General features: G+C 52.1%; 1 protein-coding gene across 6 annotated transcripts in view; it reads left to right on the top strand.

The window, feature by feature from the left end:
* Positions 1–13,850: 13,850 nt before the first annotated feature.
* The window catches only part of PTPRS (protein tyrosine phosphatase receptor type S), a 252,215-nt gene continuing 248,319 nt past the window's right edge, over positions 13,851–17,746 (top strand). For 4 of the 6 annotated variants that reach the window (XM_054013364.1, XM_054013362.1, XM_054013363.1 and 1 more), the window contains exon 1: positions 13,851–14,039. The gene's annotated coding sequence lies outside the window, so the exon portion shown is untranslated. The remainder of the gene's footprint in view (positions 14,040–17,746) is intronic. The other 2 variants (XM_054013366.1, XM_054013365.1) reach the window with 1 other exon arrangement.

The raw sequence follows: 17,746 nt of genomic DNA, 5'->3' as shown, positions 1-17,746 counted from the left end.
CAGTAGTTCTCATATGGTAGGGTTACCATACGTCCGGATTTTCCCGGACATGTCCGGCTTTTGGGGGCTCAAATCCCCGTCCGGGGGGAAATCCCCCAAAGCCGGGCATGTCCGGGAAAATCGGGAGGCTCGGCCGGGGCCTCTTTGTGCGGGGCCGGGGGCATGGTGCCCGGCCGGGAGCCGGGCCGGGGGCCAGGCCGGGCCAGGGTCGCAGTGCCGGGCCGGTCCGGGCCCACGGGGCCGGGCCCGCGGGGCTGGGAGCCGGGAGCCGGGCCGGGGTCGGGGAGCCGGGCCGGGGTCGGGGAGCCGGGAGCCGGGCCGGGGTCGGGGAGCCGGGCCGCGGGGCTGGGAGCCGGGTCGGGGAGCCGGGAGCCGGGCCGCGGGGCTGGGAGCCGGGCCGGGGTCGGGGAGCCGGGCCCGCGGGGCTGGGAGCCGGGCCGGGGTCGGGGAGCCGGGCCCGCGGGGCTGGGAGCCGGGAGCCGGGCCGGGGTCGGGGAGCCGGGAGCCGGGCCGGGGTCGGGGAGCCGGGCCGGGGTCGGGGAGCCGGGAGCCGGGCCGCGGGGCTGGAAGCCGGGAGCCGGGGTCGGGGAGCCGGGTCGGGGAGCCGGGCCGCGGGGCTGGGAGCCAGGAGCCGGGCCGCGGGGCTGGGAGCCGGGAGCCGGGCCGGGGAGCCGGGCCCGCGGGGCTGGGAGCCGGGCCGGGGTCGGGGAGCCGGGCCCGCGGGGCTGGGAGCCGGGAGCCGGGCCGGGGTCGGGGAGCCGGGCCCGCGGGGCTGGGAGCCGGGAGCCGGGCCGGGGTCGGGGAGCCGGGAGCCGGGCCGGGGTCGGGGAGCCGGGCCGGGGTCGGGGAGCCGGGAGCCGGGCCGCGGGGCTGGAAGCCGGGAGCCGGGGTCGGGGAGCCGGGTCGGGGAGCCGGGCCGCGGGGCTGGGAGCCAGGAGCCGGGCCGCGGGGCTGGGAGCCGGGCCGGGGTCGGGGAACCGGGCCCGCGGGGCTGGGAGCCGGGCCGGGGTCGGGGAGCCGGGCCCGCGGGGCTGGGAGCCGGGCCGGGGTCGGGGAGCCGGGCCCGCGGGGCTGGGAGCCGGGAGCCGGGCCGGGGTCGGGGAGCCGGGAGCCGGGCCGGGGTCGGGGAGCCGGGCCGGGGTCGGGGAGCCGGGAGCCGGGCCGCGGGGCTGGAAGCCGGGAGCCGGGGTCGGGGAGCCGGGTCGGGGAGCCGGGCCGCGGGGCTGGGAGCCAGGAGCCGGGCCGCGGGGCTGGGAGCCGGGAGCCGGGCCGGGGTCGGGGAGCCGGGAGCCGGGCCGCGGGGCTGGGAGCCGGGAGCCGGGAGCCGGGCCGGGGTCGGGGAGCCGGGAGCCGGGCCGGGGCTGGGAGCCGGGCCGGGGTCGGGGAGCCGGGAGCCGGGCCGCGGGGCTGGGAGCCGGGGGGTGCGCCGGGGGTGGTCGGCCAGGGCCCGAGCCGACCCAGGCTGGAGCCGCCGGGGGCCAGCCTGGGCCGCGCCGCGCCTCCTTCTCCCTCCCCCGCCCCTTACCTTACCTTACCTTACCTGCTTCAGGCTTCAAGCAGGGGAGGGGGCGGAGACTTTGGGAGGGGGCGGAGTTGGGGCGGGGGCGGGGCTGGGGGCGGGGCTGGGGGCGGGGCCGGCCCCCCCGGGAGTGTCCTCCATTAGGAGGCACAAAATATGGTAACCCTATCATATGGGTTAATAGCTACAATGACAACAGGTGGGGAAAGATGCTCAGAACAAAGTAGGATTCAGCATGAACCCAGAACCAAAATTCTGAAGCAAGGGGTTCGCAACCGTTTTCTTTCTGAGGCCTCTCCAACAGGCTATAAAAATTCCATAGCCCACCTGTGCCACAACTGTTTTTCTGCATATCCAGTAGATTAAAAGCCAAGGCTGGCATTAAGTTGTAGCAAGCCGGGTAACTGCCCAGGGCCCCGCACCATACGGGGCCCAGAGAAGCTAAGTTGCTTCAGCGTTCAGGCCCAGGAGGCGGGGCTCAGGCTTCAGCTTTCAACCGTAGGCCCCAGAGAGTCTAACGCCGGCCCTGCTCTCTGGTTTATTTTGGTGGGCCCCCTGAAACCTGCTCATGGCCCCCCAGGTGGCCCCGGATCCCTGGTTGAGAACCGCTCCCTTATATGAGTCCATTGCTGTAATATCTTAGCAGGGCCGGCTCCAGCTTTTTTGCTGTCCCAAGCGGCAAAGCGAAAAAATAATTAAAAAAAAAAAAGATAAAGCCGCGATCAGCGGCACTTCGGCGGCAGCTCTACTGTGCTGCTTCATTCTTCGGTGGCAATTCGGCGGCGGGTTCTTCCCTCCGAGAGGGACTGAGGGACCCGCCGCCGAATTGCCGCCAAAGACCTGGACGTGCCGCCTCTTTCCATTGGCCGCTCCAAGCACCTGCTTCCTTCGCTGGTGCCTGGAGCTGGCCCTGTATATAAGTACCTGTCTCTTCCATTTTCCTGAGCTAGGTTTCCATATGTAATATCCTGGGGACCTCCCTTCCATGTTCCTGACCAGGAAATTGGATCAATCAGTGAAGAGATTGTTTTAGAGCAGGGGTAGCCAACCTATGGCACGCGCGCCGAAGGCGGCATGCGAGCTGGTTTTCAGTGGCACTCACCCTGCCCGGGTCCTGGCCACTGGTCGGGGGGGCTCTGCATTTTAATTGAATTTTAAATGAAGCTTCTTAAACATTTTAAAAACTTTATTTACTTTACATACAACAATAGTTTAGTTATATATTATAGACGTATAGAAAGAGACCTTCTAAAAACGTTACAATGTATTCCTGGCACGCGAAACCTTAAATCAGAGTGAATAAATGAAGACTCAGCACAGCACTTCTGAAAGACCCCTGGTCTTAGAGAATCCATCTCAAGTTTTAACCTCAAGTCCAGTGCAGGTTGGGCCAGGACTCAAGGAATTCACTGAGAATGGGACACCCGTGTGGTGCAGATATCGGGTCTGATTTTCACCTGGCTGATTTTCACAATGTGATTGACCCCCACCCTGTCAACAGCTTTGTCTCACTTTGCAGGACCCACAAGACATCACGGATTGAAACATGTTGTTGTGACAAAACTGAAAAGTTTTGTTCTGATTTTGGCTTTTTTTCATTTTATATTTTCGTACACCATAAAAAAATGAAAACGAAGAGCCACTTCAAAACTGCACATTGAAAGGTTCCATTCCAAAAAGGTCAAAATTCAATATTTCAACCTCATGGAAACGCTTTCTTTCAATTTTCATTTCAAAACACATTGTTGTCACAGGCGATGTGTTTTCAGGAAATGTTTCGCTTTTGATGAATCGGCATTTTTCAAAGGAAAAAACGTCATGGTGGAAAATTTCCAACCAGCCCTGCATTTTGCACCCACATTGCATGCGTTGTGCCAGAGAAAATGATTTGCACCAGGTGAAGGGAAGCAGAGAATTAAGCTAATAAGATTTTGAACAGCAATATACCACTCATCTATGTACAAGCTTTTACAAGCTCTATTTACTTTACATTTCCCCTCACACATCTCTCTCCGCCGCAAAGTATACAATGATGTGTTGATTGGTCACCAGGGCAAACTCCTTTTCCTTCAAGAATATAGCGCATCAGGATATTTGAGCTTCCTAATTAAAAATATGTTTGAGAGTTGAATTGTAAATGAATCAATTTCTCCTTTAATTCCCCCCAACCACCCAAAAAAACCCCAAACAAAAATACCTGGTCAAGCAAGACCAAAATGGGTATTGTTAATAATTGCTATTTCTATTTCTCCTATGTCTGATCAAAAGATTTGCTTGCATGACAAATGAGCAAATTGCTGTAAAATATGATACATCCCTCCAGAACACTGATGCACGAGATACAGTAACTAGAGTAACAGTGCTGTGATGTTTGCCACATGACACATTTTTGAATGGCCGTGTAACAAATTCAAGAAGGAAAATAGGGCTCTTGGACAGAGGGTGAGGAAACTAGATATAGCAAAGAGTGGAACAAAATAAGCCTGCCCCATTTTGCAACAGGCACTATTGCATAAGAACATGCCAGGTTATAGAAACTAGGGAGAGGCTGTGCAGCTCCCAGCATGGAATTCGGTATTAGAAGTGGCATTCACCTCTGGATGTAGGGTCCATGGAAGAGCAGAACTGGGCAGTTTCCAGTGCAGTGAAGGTGGCTGGCGGTGGATCAAGTACTGCAGCAGGATTTTATACCCTGCCCTCGGGAGAGCTCTGCATCACCTTTGCATAAATGAACTTGGGAAGGGGAAGTTCAGAGACAGGCAGGGGATTTGGACACTGGGTCCATGATTATGTGGCCACTGACTCCTTGCATACAGGGTGGTAGGGTGACCAGACACCAAGTGTGAAAAATCGGGACGGGGGTGGTGGGTAATAGGAGCCTATATAAGAAAAAGACCCAAAAATCGGGACTGTCCCTATAAAATCGGGACATCTGGTCACTCTAAGGGTGCACCTGGGTTGCAGCCACTCATCCATCCTAGGGTCTGGAGCCTGGACCAGCAGCCTGGAGCAGCAGCTGTAAAAGGGGCTTTGGAGCCCTGCTGGTGGGTTGGGGTCCATCCACCACAGCCTTAGTGAGGTTCTACACACAAACCCTCTCCTAGGAAAGTTGTGAGCCATAATCAGAAAAACTCGCCGTTCTGCTTCGCCTTCTTCCATCACCATTGGGGCGAAGCTAGGAAGTTACTGTCTTCTGCAGACAAGGTAGTGTCTCTCCTGTATCAAGCTGAAGCCAGTACTGAAGCCAAGTGCCAGTAATGTTGGGCAGAAGTCCCTAGTCAGTCATTTCTCAGACAAACCTGCCTTTGGACCAAATCCTGAGAGACGCTGGGCACTTGCAACTTCTGTTGGATCAGTTATTCAGCCTGAGCTGTGGGTGATTGCAAGCATGAATTGGTCACACAAACAAGAGACACAATGGACCAGGTTCTCTGTTGTGTGGTCAATTACCCCCGTGCAAAGGGAGTGCAAAATACTACAGTTCTGGTGTAGTAGCATCGTACACGGGTGTAACTGACCACACAAATATAGGGCAATGGAGAATCTGACCCAATCACTATATAAATCACAATCACCCACATGGAGAGCTGGCTGTAAATCCCCACTCCTTCATCGCCAAGCACGCAACCCTCTCCCACCTGAACGAAGAAAGAACTTAAGAGTTTGCACAAGCAGGTCCCTTAGCTGCTCTGTATGCCAGCCACTAGAGGGCAGAGTCACTCATCCACGATGCAAGTACATTGCACTCAATCACATAGAGGGTTTTCCCCCTCTGAGTAAGGACTTTAGGATTTGGCAGGGCTGATGCTCCATTTCCCTGCACCTTGTTGAGCTATATACTCCAGGGAAAAACGCACCATTCTGACTGGCACTGACATGGGACTAGAAGTGGGCAAGAAATGGTTTTCCTTACCTGGGAGAATTTTTGAGATAGCGAAAAACTTTCCTGCCCCAAAGCAGGATGAAAAGTCAAACTTTTGAACATTTTTGTGAACTGAGAATCCCCAAAATGTTTTGGATCAAGTCAATCGAAACAATTCATTTAGATAATGATGACACAATTTGTTTTGATTTTGACCTTTTCAAAATATATTAACCTTTTTTGTAGTATAAATTAACTACATTTTTTTTTTAAACAAAGTTGTTTTGTAGTGGAAGAACTCACATTTTCATTTTTTAAATGTCAAAACATCTCATTTTGACAATGAAAACAAATCCAAACTTTTTTAACTGGGAGATTTGTTGAAATCGACCCTTTCCTAAAAATCAGAGTCCGTTTTGACAAATTGGCATTTGCCAGCAAAAAAATGTTGAGTTAGAAATGTTTCAACCGGCAATATGTATGACTACACTTGTGCAGTGCGACAATTAGTTGAACCCATGGTATCTAAGTTCAGATACACATCCTTACACCTATAATGTTCCTAATCTATTTCCATATCCAAAGAGAGAAGAATGTTAAGTTAAAAACATATTGATAAAGTTCCCAACACAATTATAAGTACTGTGCAGGGCTAGCACCTGAAATAAAGCAAGCCGGTGCTTCAAGGTAAACACGCCTCCCTAGCTTATTAATCATATCAGTCCCTCCACACTTTATGACAGCGTTGATGTGTGTTTGTATTTCTTCTTCTATTGAGAAACCCAGAGCAGATTCCACATCCACAATTAGTTTTCAAGGCTGTAGCAATGGCAACCTCTTGTCTGCACAAAAGATATCTATAGCTATGTCTATATGACCATGGATGGCACTGAAGTTGCAATGTATTCTGAATCTAGGGCGGCTGTCCTGGCAATTGGCTGTCTTTTCGTTGCGTATGATCTGTTTGAAATACAATAATCAACAGATGTTCTAATGGAGGGAGGAGTATCTAGTGAAGTTGGCGGGTGAAAAGAAATGCTCTTGCTAAAACTCTCCTCCAGCCATTTGATAAATAAGGACTGAGATGCTGGATTTGTCATTATAGAGCCTTAAAAACGGGCATTGACTCAACTTGGATCCGGAGGGAGACGGTTTCTGAAATGGGGGATTTTATCTGAACTCAGGTGATTTTGCATCGAAGTCCGTGGAAATTTTCGCCCGAGTTAAGCAATGAGTAAACACAGAGTAAAGGCCTTGGGATTGATCCCAACTATCATTATGATCGTTTATAATTTTTATTATGGTACTGCCTAGAGGCCTTATTCTTGACAACTTTTGAGAGTGGCTAGGCAGCTGGTGTGCCGAGATCGCTGCCTGTCTTGCTGACCAGTATTATCTCATTGTTTCCTTGTGCACCCTCCTCTGTTTATCTGCATCCACCCGTTGTCTCTTGTCTTATACTCAGGGCCTGTCTAAACACAGATGTTGTATTGTTTTAACTATACCAGTATAATTAAAGTGGTACATACAACCCTGCCAGTGTGGATGCAGTTATACTGGTAAAAATGTGCTTATAACAGCATAGAGAATTCTCAGAGGGAAGGGAAATAATCCCCATGGGTATGAGGCAGCTTTATACTAGTTGAATTGATTCCACACTAGGGATCATCCTGGCATAGTTATGTTAAGAAAAAATCACAGTCCTATCCAACATAGTTATACTGATATGAAAACGGCAGGTACACCTGGCCTTAGATTTTAAGCTGTTAGCGGGAGGAATTTCTCTTTGCTCTGTGTTTGTACAGCACCTAGCACCATGGGGTTCTGGTCCATGACTGAGGCTCTACCGCAATAGAAATAAATGACTAATACCAGTAATAATTCATTAAGGGATCAGGGCCTCTTGTTCCAAGCACTGCACATCTGGAAAAAACAGAGTTTCTGCCCCATAGAGCCCACAGGCTAAGGAGGTTTATGGCTAGATGACATGTAGGCAAACCGTCAAACTTGAATCATGTTCTTAAGTGCCACCCAAGTCAATTACCTAACGGGGACCAAGCAGTAAGTTCTGAGTAAGAACAAAATAAAGCTGAGTATGGCTGCTGGGATTTGATCTCGTTACCATCCACGCTATGATGGAGCGGCTCTGTTTATTTCTCACATATTGCCCAACCTGCTGAGGAGCTAAATAATAATATTTTCCTGTTGGTTTTCAGGGAAGCAGTTCAAACTCATACAGAGGCTGACATTTGGTCAGTATCCTAGATGCCCACGACAGGATCAAGCAAAAGTTCAGAGAGCAACAGATGCTTTACAGTGTAATATTTACCCTTCTGACAAGAGTTCCCTGCTTTTTCTCAAAAGAGCAAAATGTTGTGCAATGAAGCAGGAGCCATTCAGTATGCTGAACTTTCTAAGGGCTGTGTTTGAGATTTGACGGAACACAAGAAGTATTTTTATCTCCTTCAAAAATAAAAATCCAAGGGTCTGATTCACTTATACCAGTGCAAATAAGAGGAACGCCAGTGAAGTCAGTGAAGCTACACTTGTGTAAAATGAATGTAAGTGAAAGGAAGATCAGGACCCAAAATCCTTAGTGGAAATTTTTCCCATAAAGATGTATAGTGGTTTAGAAAGATAGAGGAAAAAACATTACGTAATTAAAGACGGTGTCATAATGTATAAGCACGAGGGGGCCAAATTAAGGTTGCACAGGCAACCTTAATTCTGGCATTCCCTAGCTTTTGAGTGCTTGACTTTGCAACCTTAATAGTGTTATTTTAAAGTAGGTTGTTGTCGTTGTGGTGTGTGCATGAAACCTAGATCTCTAATGAGTGGGAGGAGCTCTTATGGTTCTACATGAAACCACCTCTTTTAGGAGTGGGACTCCCTGTTCCCTACACTCTTCCCACTCTATTTTAATAAAATACAAATATTTAAAAGCAAAAATTATCCAAGGCGTATTGAGGTTCAAACAGCACCAGTAATGGCCTGTTGGCTACTGCTATGCTAGGACTAGGAAATGTCAAAATCAAGGGAGAAACTTCACACCTCCAAACAAGAGTGCTGGCCAGAATATTCAGAAGAGACTAGTGATTTAGGATGTCTCCATTTATGGGTGCCCAAATTGAGATAGCTTAGAGAGGCTTTATTTTCAGCGATTGGGTGCTGAGCACTTTCTGAAAATCAAGTCAATTGAAGGGGTTTCCAGTTGTGCACACAACAACTGAACAACCCAAATCACTAGCCATCTTGGAAAATCTTGACCAATGCTTCCACATGCCAGGTGATCTTATGATCATATCTCTACCCGTCTGTCTGATTTGGAGCCCTATAAAGTAGCATCCACTCCTGGCACATTTTTGCAACCCTTCTTAGCATGATTGCTGCCTCTGTCCTTCCTCTGTCCTTTCCAGGTGCTATTGATTCTTCAGTATTTTCAGAACTAACTAAACACAGGCTTCATAATAAAATGTGGGAGGGCTCCTTCTTTTCAAGATGTGCTTCTGTGTTAAACTGTTTCCTCTTCATTACTTCTCCAGTTTTGGAAATCGAGCCATTCAGCGATCAATATTCTTCTCTTTTGCTAAAGCGTGGCAGTTTGCAGCTTTACGACAGGGTTCCTCAGGTGATAAAATGAAAATGCCTCGGGGTCTTGGTACATAAGAACATAAGAACGGCCGTACCGGGTCAGACCAAAGGTCCATCTAGCCCAGTATCCCGTCTACTGACAGTGGCCAATGCCAGGTGCCCAGAGGGAGTGAACCTAACAGGCAATGATCAAGTGATCTCTCTCCTGCCATCCATCTTCACCCTCTGACAAACAGAGGCTAGGGACACCATTCCTTACCCATCCTGGCTAATAGCCATTAATGGACTTAACCTCCATGAATTTATCCAGTTCTCTTTTAAACGCTGTTATAGTCCTAGCCTTCACAACCTCCTCAGGCAAGGAGTTCCCCAAGTTGACTGTGCGCTGCGTGAAGAAGAACTTCCTTTTATTTGTTTTAAACCTGCTGCCTATTAATTTCATTTGATGATCCCTAGTTCTTGTATTATGGGAATAAGTAAATAACTTTTTCTTATCCACTTTCTCCACATCACTCATGATTTTATATACCTCTATTATATCCCCCCTTAGTCTCCTCTTTTCCAAGCTGAAGAGTCCTAGCCTCTTTAATCTCTCCTCCTATGGGACCCGTTCCAAACCCCTAATCATTTTAGTTGCCCTTTTCTGAACCATTTCTAGTGCCAGTATATCTTTTTTTAGATGAGGAGACCACATCTGTACGCAATATTCGAGATGAGGGCGTACCATCGATTTATATAAGGGCAATAATATATTCTCAATCTTATTCTCTATCCCCTTTTTAATGATTCCTAACATCCTATTTGCTTTTTTGACCGCCTCTGCACACTGCGCGGACATTTTCAGAGAACTGTCCACGATGACTCCAAGATCTTTTTCCTGACTTGTTGTAGCTAAATTAGCCCCCATCATATTGTATGGATAGTTGGGGTTATTTTTTCCAATGTGCATTACTTTACATTTATCCACATTAAATTTCATTTGCCATTTTGTTGCCCAATCACTGAGTACTAGTGCCCCTGTTTCCAACAAGTAAGGGCACAAATGAACTACTGCAGAGGGTGCCCAGAGCCAGCCTAGAGGACACACACAGTCCTCAGCGATCCATAATGCTGTCCCTGGTCACTCTTGGGCAGGATTCTCCTTTCACTGATGTAAAGTGTCTTCAGTGGGTCTCTCCACTGAAACCAACGGCGCTTCACCAGCGTAAGTCAGACCTGGCCCTGATTTTTCCGACCGAGCACTGATTGACAGGTCCTTTCCATATTGGCTTTAAGTCGCAGCATGGGTGTGCACGGTTGATGTGCTCCAGCATGGTTGTGAGTAAAAGCTATGGGTGGGTAGAAATAAGGCTGAACACAAGTCTTAGCCTCCACACTGAATGCAAATGTAAGACTGAGGCCTGGTCCCCACTAACCCCCCACTTCGAACTAAGATACGCAACGTCAGCTACGTGAATAACGTAGCTGAAGTCGAAGTACCTTAGTTCGAACTTACCGCGGGTCCAGACGCGGCAGGCAGGCTCCCCCGTCGACTCCGCGTACTCCTCTCGCCGAGCAGGAGTACCGGCGTCGACGGCCAGCACTTCTGGGATCGATCCGGGATCGATTTATCGCGTCTAGACAAGATGCGATAAATCGATCCCAGAAGATCGATTGCTTACCGCCGGACCCGGAGGTAAGTATAGACGTACCCTTTGGCGCACTCCCTGACACAGACACGCACGAAAAGGTACTAAGGGGGCAATGTGTGGATGGAAAATGGACATGCCTGGAGAAACAACAAGGAGTCTGGTGGCACCTTAAAGACTAACAGATTTATTTGGGCATAAGCTTTCGTGAGTAAAAACCTCACTTCTTCGGATGCATCCGAAGAAGTGAGGTTTTTACTCACGAAAGCTTATGCCCAAATAAATCTGTTAGTCTTTAAGGTGCCACCAGACTCCTTGTTGTTTTGTAGATACAGACTAACACGGCTACCCCCTGATACTTGATGCCTGGAGAAATGTGGGCTTAGTACCCTCCTCAGCACTAACAAAATGCTTCGCTACACACTCATTCCAAACCTTATCCTTCCTACTAGGCAGGTGTAACTTGGCAAGTGCATCTCAGCGTCTCAATAAGTCCCTGATTCAGTAGGCAACCCCTATTGAGCAAAGTACTTAAGCATGGACTGGTTCTTAAGCATCTACTTACAGTTAAGCATGTGCTTTGGTGAATAAGGATGCACTTGCCTAAAATGCTTTACTGAGTTGTGGGCTGTGACTGGGTGTAGCAGACATTTGCTGCCCATTGCCAGAGGCCCCACCACTGCCTTGACACACCCTGCCCTAAGAAGGTGTCCTTCTGGAAGGAAAGACCAGCAAGGACAGACCTCCAGGGGTTGCCTAGAGAGGCTTCCCTTTCCCATAATCAGCTGCAGGCAAAATCAGCGAGAGTTGGTCCTCTGGAAGCTAGAAGAGCCAGGACCAGGTGGAAGCCAATCAGAGCCCAGCAGGTCAGACTAGTTGTTTCTCTTAGGGGTCAGTTCTGGGTAAAGCCAGGGCATGGAAGGAAGGCTCTCCTAACCCTAATGCAAGTATTGTGGCCCAGTTAGGGGCATAACCTTGACAACATTGGCCTTGGACATCTGTGATGGACAACTGTTTGTTCTATGAACTTTAAAGCCTAGAGCTATTTTGAGTTCAGATTTAATTTGCCTTCTGTTAATGCTGGAAAGGGACTGGACTGAGCGCTGACCTGGCTGAAGGGTGAGGCCACAGAAACAGTGGACCATTGTGGAAGTAGGATGTGAGGGGGGCACGCGAGAGGAAGAACCCCTGCAATGCTGCGTCCTGACACAAAGGGATATGCTGGTGGTGAGTATCTGTGATAACAGGGGCCTAATACTGAATCAGGGCCACCTGTAGGTAGCACTTATCTTTTCACTTACACACAGTGCGTATACACACAGCACTCCATGACTAACAGGAATGAGGATAATGCTTTTATTTGCTTCCCAAAGGCTACATTTAAGGGGCTTGAGACTTAACTTTCATTACAGAGGGCTACACCAAGCACTTAACTTTACTTGCACCTGTGCTAAACCTCCTCTCGCTTGCGCTGGAGTTTGTCTGCAGGTTCGAGACTTTAAATACGATGGTGGTAGCATTTGCTTCATTCTATGGAAATGTGATGGACTCCCTATTTATCTGTTGTCTCTGTCTAGGTATGTGTATTGCCCTCATTATCTCCCAACAAAATGGCAATATAAATGGGGAGAATCCAGACACTGCCTGAAATAGCAAATCTAGATCTGGTCACAAAAGTGCTGACATACCAGAAGGACATAAACATTTTAGTCTTTGCACTGATGGTGACAGATGTCAAGCCAGCCAGCCAGGGTACAAAATATACTGCAGCAAACAATCCCACATTGGCTGAGGGATGGCCTAGAGGAATTAGCATGTCGTTTCCGCCTCTACTTCTAATGATTCTGTGATTAAGTAACCAAAGTCCCTTTGCCCCGACCTCAGCACCCTCAGGAAAGTGGGTGATGAGTTCATCTGCAGAGCTCTCAATAAGCCCCGCCGTGTTGCATTTGATGAAAATAAATATGAACATGGGGATACAATTATGGGTTTGGAAGCCTTGAACTGCAGTGTTTTTTATTTAGTTTTCCTGACAGCTGGCATCTCTGGCAGGACCTCAAAACCTCCAGTGGGAACCCAGGGCTCTGTCAAGAGATGACCATATGAAAGAGGGAGGTTAAAAAAATAACAATGATGGTGATTGATTTAGTTGGGGATTGGTCCTGCTTTGAGCAGGGGGTTAGACTAGATGACCTCCTGAGGTCCCTTCCAACCCTGATATTCTATGATTCTATTATGAGAATTCTCAAACATCTCATTGAAAGGCACAGGAGGGGAAATACCTTCAGATCAAAGTGACTATGCTGGGTTGTGGTTTTGTGTTAGCTCCCTCATTATTCTCTTTGGGTGAAATTCACCCCTCCGTGGAGAGGTAGCATATGGTCTCTGTAGTACTTAAGTCCCTGCAGGATTTAAGGGGGATTTAAGTGACGCTTCGGGTTTGAGCTGTCTTTCTGCACAAGGGTGAGGAGCAGACAGGGAGTTCGCTGTTAGGAGATGATCTTGGGCATGTTACCTACGTGTGCCCCATTAAAAGCACTACCTAAACTCTGGGTCAAAGCGAAAGCTGAAATCAGGCAACCTCCCTTCCAGAGGAGGGAGCGGGCAGGCCTGGCAGTGCAGGCCACAAGTTTGGCCAATAGGCTGGCCCCACCGTTGCCCTTCTCCAGTGAGCTGCCTACTCACACCAGCTGCTCTCCCTAGTTTTAACACCCCCCCCCCCCCGCAGCCTCTGCACCCTGTCCTGGCGCTCCCCCTGACCTTTGACCCAGAGAGGATTCCTGCCACAAACACCCCCCCGCCTTGCAAAACTTCCTCCTCCCTCCTGCTCTTTAGCCGCCCCCACCTGCAGCACGTGGCCCCACCCTCTGCCTTTAAAATCCCCCTCCCGCACTGTGCCCCCTTCCCTTTAAATCCTCTGTGCACCATGAGGTCGCTTCCCACCACGTGCGGCGCCTGCCCTTCCCCCCACCCCCACGGGCCGCGACAGACCCCCCCCCTCGAATCCCGCCTGGCGCCACGTGCTCCCGCGCCCACGTGCGCCGCTCCCGCCTCGCCCTTTAAATCTCCCCTCCCGCCCGCTGTCACGCCCTGCCCGCGTGACGGCGGCGCCGCCCTCCCATTGGCCGGCCTCGCGGCGCCGGCTTCCCTCGCCTCCGCGGTGACGTAGACCGCCCCGCCTCCTCTCCCCCCCTCCCACTTGGGCCCCGCCCCCCGGTGACGTCAGGCGGCGGAGGCTCGGGGAATGACATCACCTGTGCGAGTGTCTGGAGCCCGGGAGGGAGCTGGAGCCGCAGTGTCCCCCGCGCGCCCCCTCCTCCGCGCAGCATCCTCAGCCGGGAGCCGAGCGGGTCCGGGGGAGGAGGGGGCTGCCCGGGATGAATGCGCCTCCTCCGGCCGGACGGCGGGCGAGGATGTGAGCGGGCAGCCCAGCCGCCAGGTAAGGGGTGGGGGACGCGATGGAGCCCGGGGGGGGGTGGGGGTGTGTGGACAGGTTGCACGGGAGCAGCGGGAGTTGCCATGGGGCTTTAGGGGTGTGGGGAGCTTGCATTGGAGCAGCAGGGGGATTGCAATGGAGCAGGGGGTGCATGGGGGGCAGACTGGGGTGTGGGGAGGTTGCAGTGGAGCAGGAGGAGGGTTGTAATGGAGCCTGGGGGGTGTGGGGCAGGCTGGGTTGGAGCAGGAGGATTGCTGGAGGGGGGGGGGTTGCAATGGAGCCTGGGGAGTGTGGGGAGCGTGCATTGGAGCAGCAGGGGGATTGCAATGGAGCGGGGGGGTGCATGTGGGGCAGACTAGGGTGTGGGGAGGTTGCAATGGAGCAGGAGGGGGGTTGCATGGGGGGCAGATTGGGGTGTCGGGAGGTTGCAGTGGAGCAGGGGGGGGTTGCATGGGGGGGCAGATTGCAATGGAGCCCTAAGGGTGTGGGCCAGGGTGTGGAGCAGAAGTGGGGAGGTTGTAGCGGAGCATCGGGAGTTCCAGTGGCGTGGAGGGGGAGGCAGGTTGCAATGAAGAATTGGGGAGGGGCTTCGTTGGGGACAGGATCAGGCAGCGCCCGAGCTCTGGAGATGGGAGGGGGGGGATTGAACTCGGGCCAGATTGCAGTGGGTGGAGGTGAGAATTGCACTGGGAGTGGGGGAGGGGGCTGTGCTGGACCCGAGGCAGGTTGCAATGAGGGTGTAACTGAGGCGGCAGGACGATGGCGCGCCAGCATCGGGGGGTTCGCTCCGGCTAGGGCGCAGGGAAGCACTGGGGGGGGTTCCCCGGGGGCTGAGGGTGCAGCCGAGTCCCGGGGGGATTGCACCGGGCAGGGGAGGCGCCGGGGCGCTCGCTCTGGCAGGCTCGGGAAGGATGCGCTGGGGACAGCCAGACGCTGGATACAAAGGGAGGGGAAGCTCCGCTGGGGACCCGGCCGTGGCGCGGGGGGAGGAGGAGGAGGCGGCCGGGCTCGCGCGGATCGGGGCGCTGAAGATGCGCCGCTGGCGCACCCGGCCATTGCGCTGGCTGGGGTGGGGAGCTGCATCCTTGGCAGGCGTTGCACTTGGGTACCAGGGAGGAGGCTGCTGGCAAGGAACTCCTCCCAGCTCCCTGACTGCTACAGGCGATGCTGCTGGGGGAGGTTGCCGTGCCTCGGGTCTGTGGATAAGTCCCACGAGGGAAACCCCTCCTCGCCTCCCCCTCCCCCCAGTCCTGAGGATCACCCCCATTGCTTCTCCCTCCCTCCCTGCACAGCGAAGCAGCCTCCCCTCTCCAGAAACAGCCCCCCTCCAGCCCATGATGGGCATCGCCCAGCCTGTCCCCCACGTTCCAGCTTCCACGCACAGGCGCCAGTGCCCGGCTTTGCTCCCCAGCCTGTTTCCCTTCTGTTGACTCAGCGCCTCTTCTCCTGGGCACCCAACATCCGGCTCAGCTTCCCTGCTGCCTTGTGAGCTCCGCTGCCCGCCGTGCTCTGGTCGTGTGGACACGTTGCCCCCCCATGGTGATGCCTTTCCCGTGTCTCATGCCTCTTATGGCTGGTGGCTTGCCCCTGCTCGGCAGGACTGCACCCTCCTAGGGCACCCTGGCTTGTTGCGTGTGTCCCATTGTGTTCCCCGCACCTCCTTGCAGGGTGTGCCTTATGGGCAGAGGTGATGTTAGCCCACTGGAGGCCTTAAACAGGAATATTTTGGGGGTCCTGGCGCCTTTTACCGTTCACCCGCCCCCTAAAAAGATTAATTGCATTATTTCCATGAACCAAAAAATACAGCAGCCCGGCACATGGCCACACACTTGTTTGGTCCGCATTAAAAGAGAGGAACAGTATTTTGGGGGTAATGCTAAATCGGGGCTGCCTGGGGCCCTGAGCAATTGCCTAATCTGCTTAAACCTAGTGCCACCACTGCTCCTGGGTCCCATTGTGGCATCACGTAGCTCATGCCATCATGTGCACAAGTAGATCTCCTTCCCCTGTGTGATTTTTCTACCCCCTCCCAAGCATGTATTGTCACTGCCACAGACCACAGCTTTCCTTTCCGTCACGTAGACACCAAGCCTGGTCTCCATTTCTCCACTCCCCAGAGGCATTGTAAATGACCTGTATGTTTTGCTGATCAGAAGGTGGCTTCAAAAAATCATGGTACGCTCCCAGGCACTTGAAGTGGGGTGTGTATGTGTGAGAAAAATCCCTTCTTAGAGGAGATTTTGGGGTGATATTCCTCCCCAATGGGTAGTTTAATAATATGTGGTATCTGGTGTATTTCAAAAGGAGGGGGAATTGCTCCTCTGAAGTACCTTTATAAGCCACAAATGGCTTAGCCGTGTCCAGGAAAAGGGAACGAATCACATAAGAGATGGAGAAATAACCCTGACATCTCACTTCGGTGTAGATGCTGCTTAACTTGGGGGCCGGAGCAGTAAACGTTTTGAAAAGCGTAAACTCTCGATGTGAAACCAAGTAACTTGTTTGCCTTTTAACAGAGGGGCTGCTGCTGTGTGTCCCCTGCCTTTTACCCCTGTAAGCAGTGTCCAAAGAGCCTTGTTTCCTCCGCTCCTTTGGAACGGTCGCCCTCGCTCATCGCCGCTCTGTGTGACTTGTAGGACCCTCCCTAGTTGTATCATTTCTTATCGGCGCGCTCGGTGGAAACAGCCACCATCTTTCCTGTTATCTTTTTAGTTACGTTGTGTGGCCACCTCCTAAATCACCATACGGTTCATTGTGCTGCCCGAGGGCTGGGGTGGGAACATGGATCCCTCCCTCCAGCCTTCCTGAAAACTGCTTGCTGGGTGTGTTTGGATTGATTGCATTGTTCCCAAGGGGGCGTCCTGGGTCTCCGTTCAGCTCAGTGGCTGCGCCTCCTTCTCCGGCTTCTCTTTTTTCGTTTGTTCTTGCTGTTTGGTTCCTCGTTAAACCACAACTGGGGTTTCTTGAGATTGCACTTTTTACTTTCTCTGTGGTTTGGGTTTTATGTATTTATTTGGCATGGCTTAACTGAACAGGAAAGGGGACATGGCACATGCTGAGAGGGGCCCTAGTTGAGCTTTGCATTCTTTTGAATTGGGATTTGGTTATCTCCAGCCCTGAATAAGAGAGCTTAATCTGCTTCCCTCTGACCCCTCCCTCTAGGCTGGCTCTGTGGAGATCAGCATTCTCTCCTTCAATCAGAGAAATAACCCGCTGTTCGCTTGGTGTATTTTACCTGCTGCTGCACCTGTGCATAGGGTCTGAAAAGCCTCGGCCGGCAAGTTGGTTCATTCAGGCTGGCTGTCCGTGTAGCCAGCCTTCGACTGGAATCCTGGATTTCCCTGGTGCTGAGTCGATGTGATTGCCAGACCTTCTAGCGTTTGGGCGTGGGGAGGGGGGGGGTGTCTTTGATTACCGTATATATTCTACTAAATAGTCAGTTTTATCTAAGCTGCATTCATGATTCTGCTCAGGATCTGAGAGAGACCCGTGTGTGTGTGTGGCTTTTGAGTCATGTTTTTTAATCTCACGGAAATTGGGTGTGACACCAGCATCCCTGGGAGAGGCCTCCGGTTTTAGCCATACACTGTTAAAACACTTGATTGATTTGGGCAGCCCTTTTGGGGGGGAAAATGAGGCAAACGGTCAAATCTCTCCCCTGTTAGGCACTTGCTGCTTCAGCCAAGGGGGTTATTAATGGGTTCTGGGAA

The sequence above is a fragment of the Malaclemys terrapin genome, chromosome 24 (genome assembly GCF_027887155.1).
Source record: "Malaclemys terrapin pileata isolate rMalTer1 chromosome 24, rMalTer1.hap1, whole genome shotgun sequence".
Taxonomy (NCBI): Eukaryota; Metazoa; Chordata; order Testudines; family Emydidae; genus Malaclemys; species Malaclemys terrapin.
The sequence above is the reverse complement of the archived record's forward strand: the minus strand, read 5'-3'. Positions and strand labels throughout refer to the sequence as shown.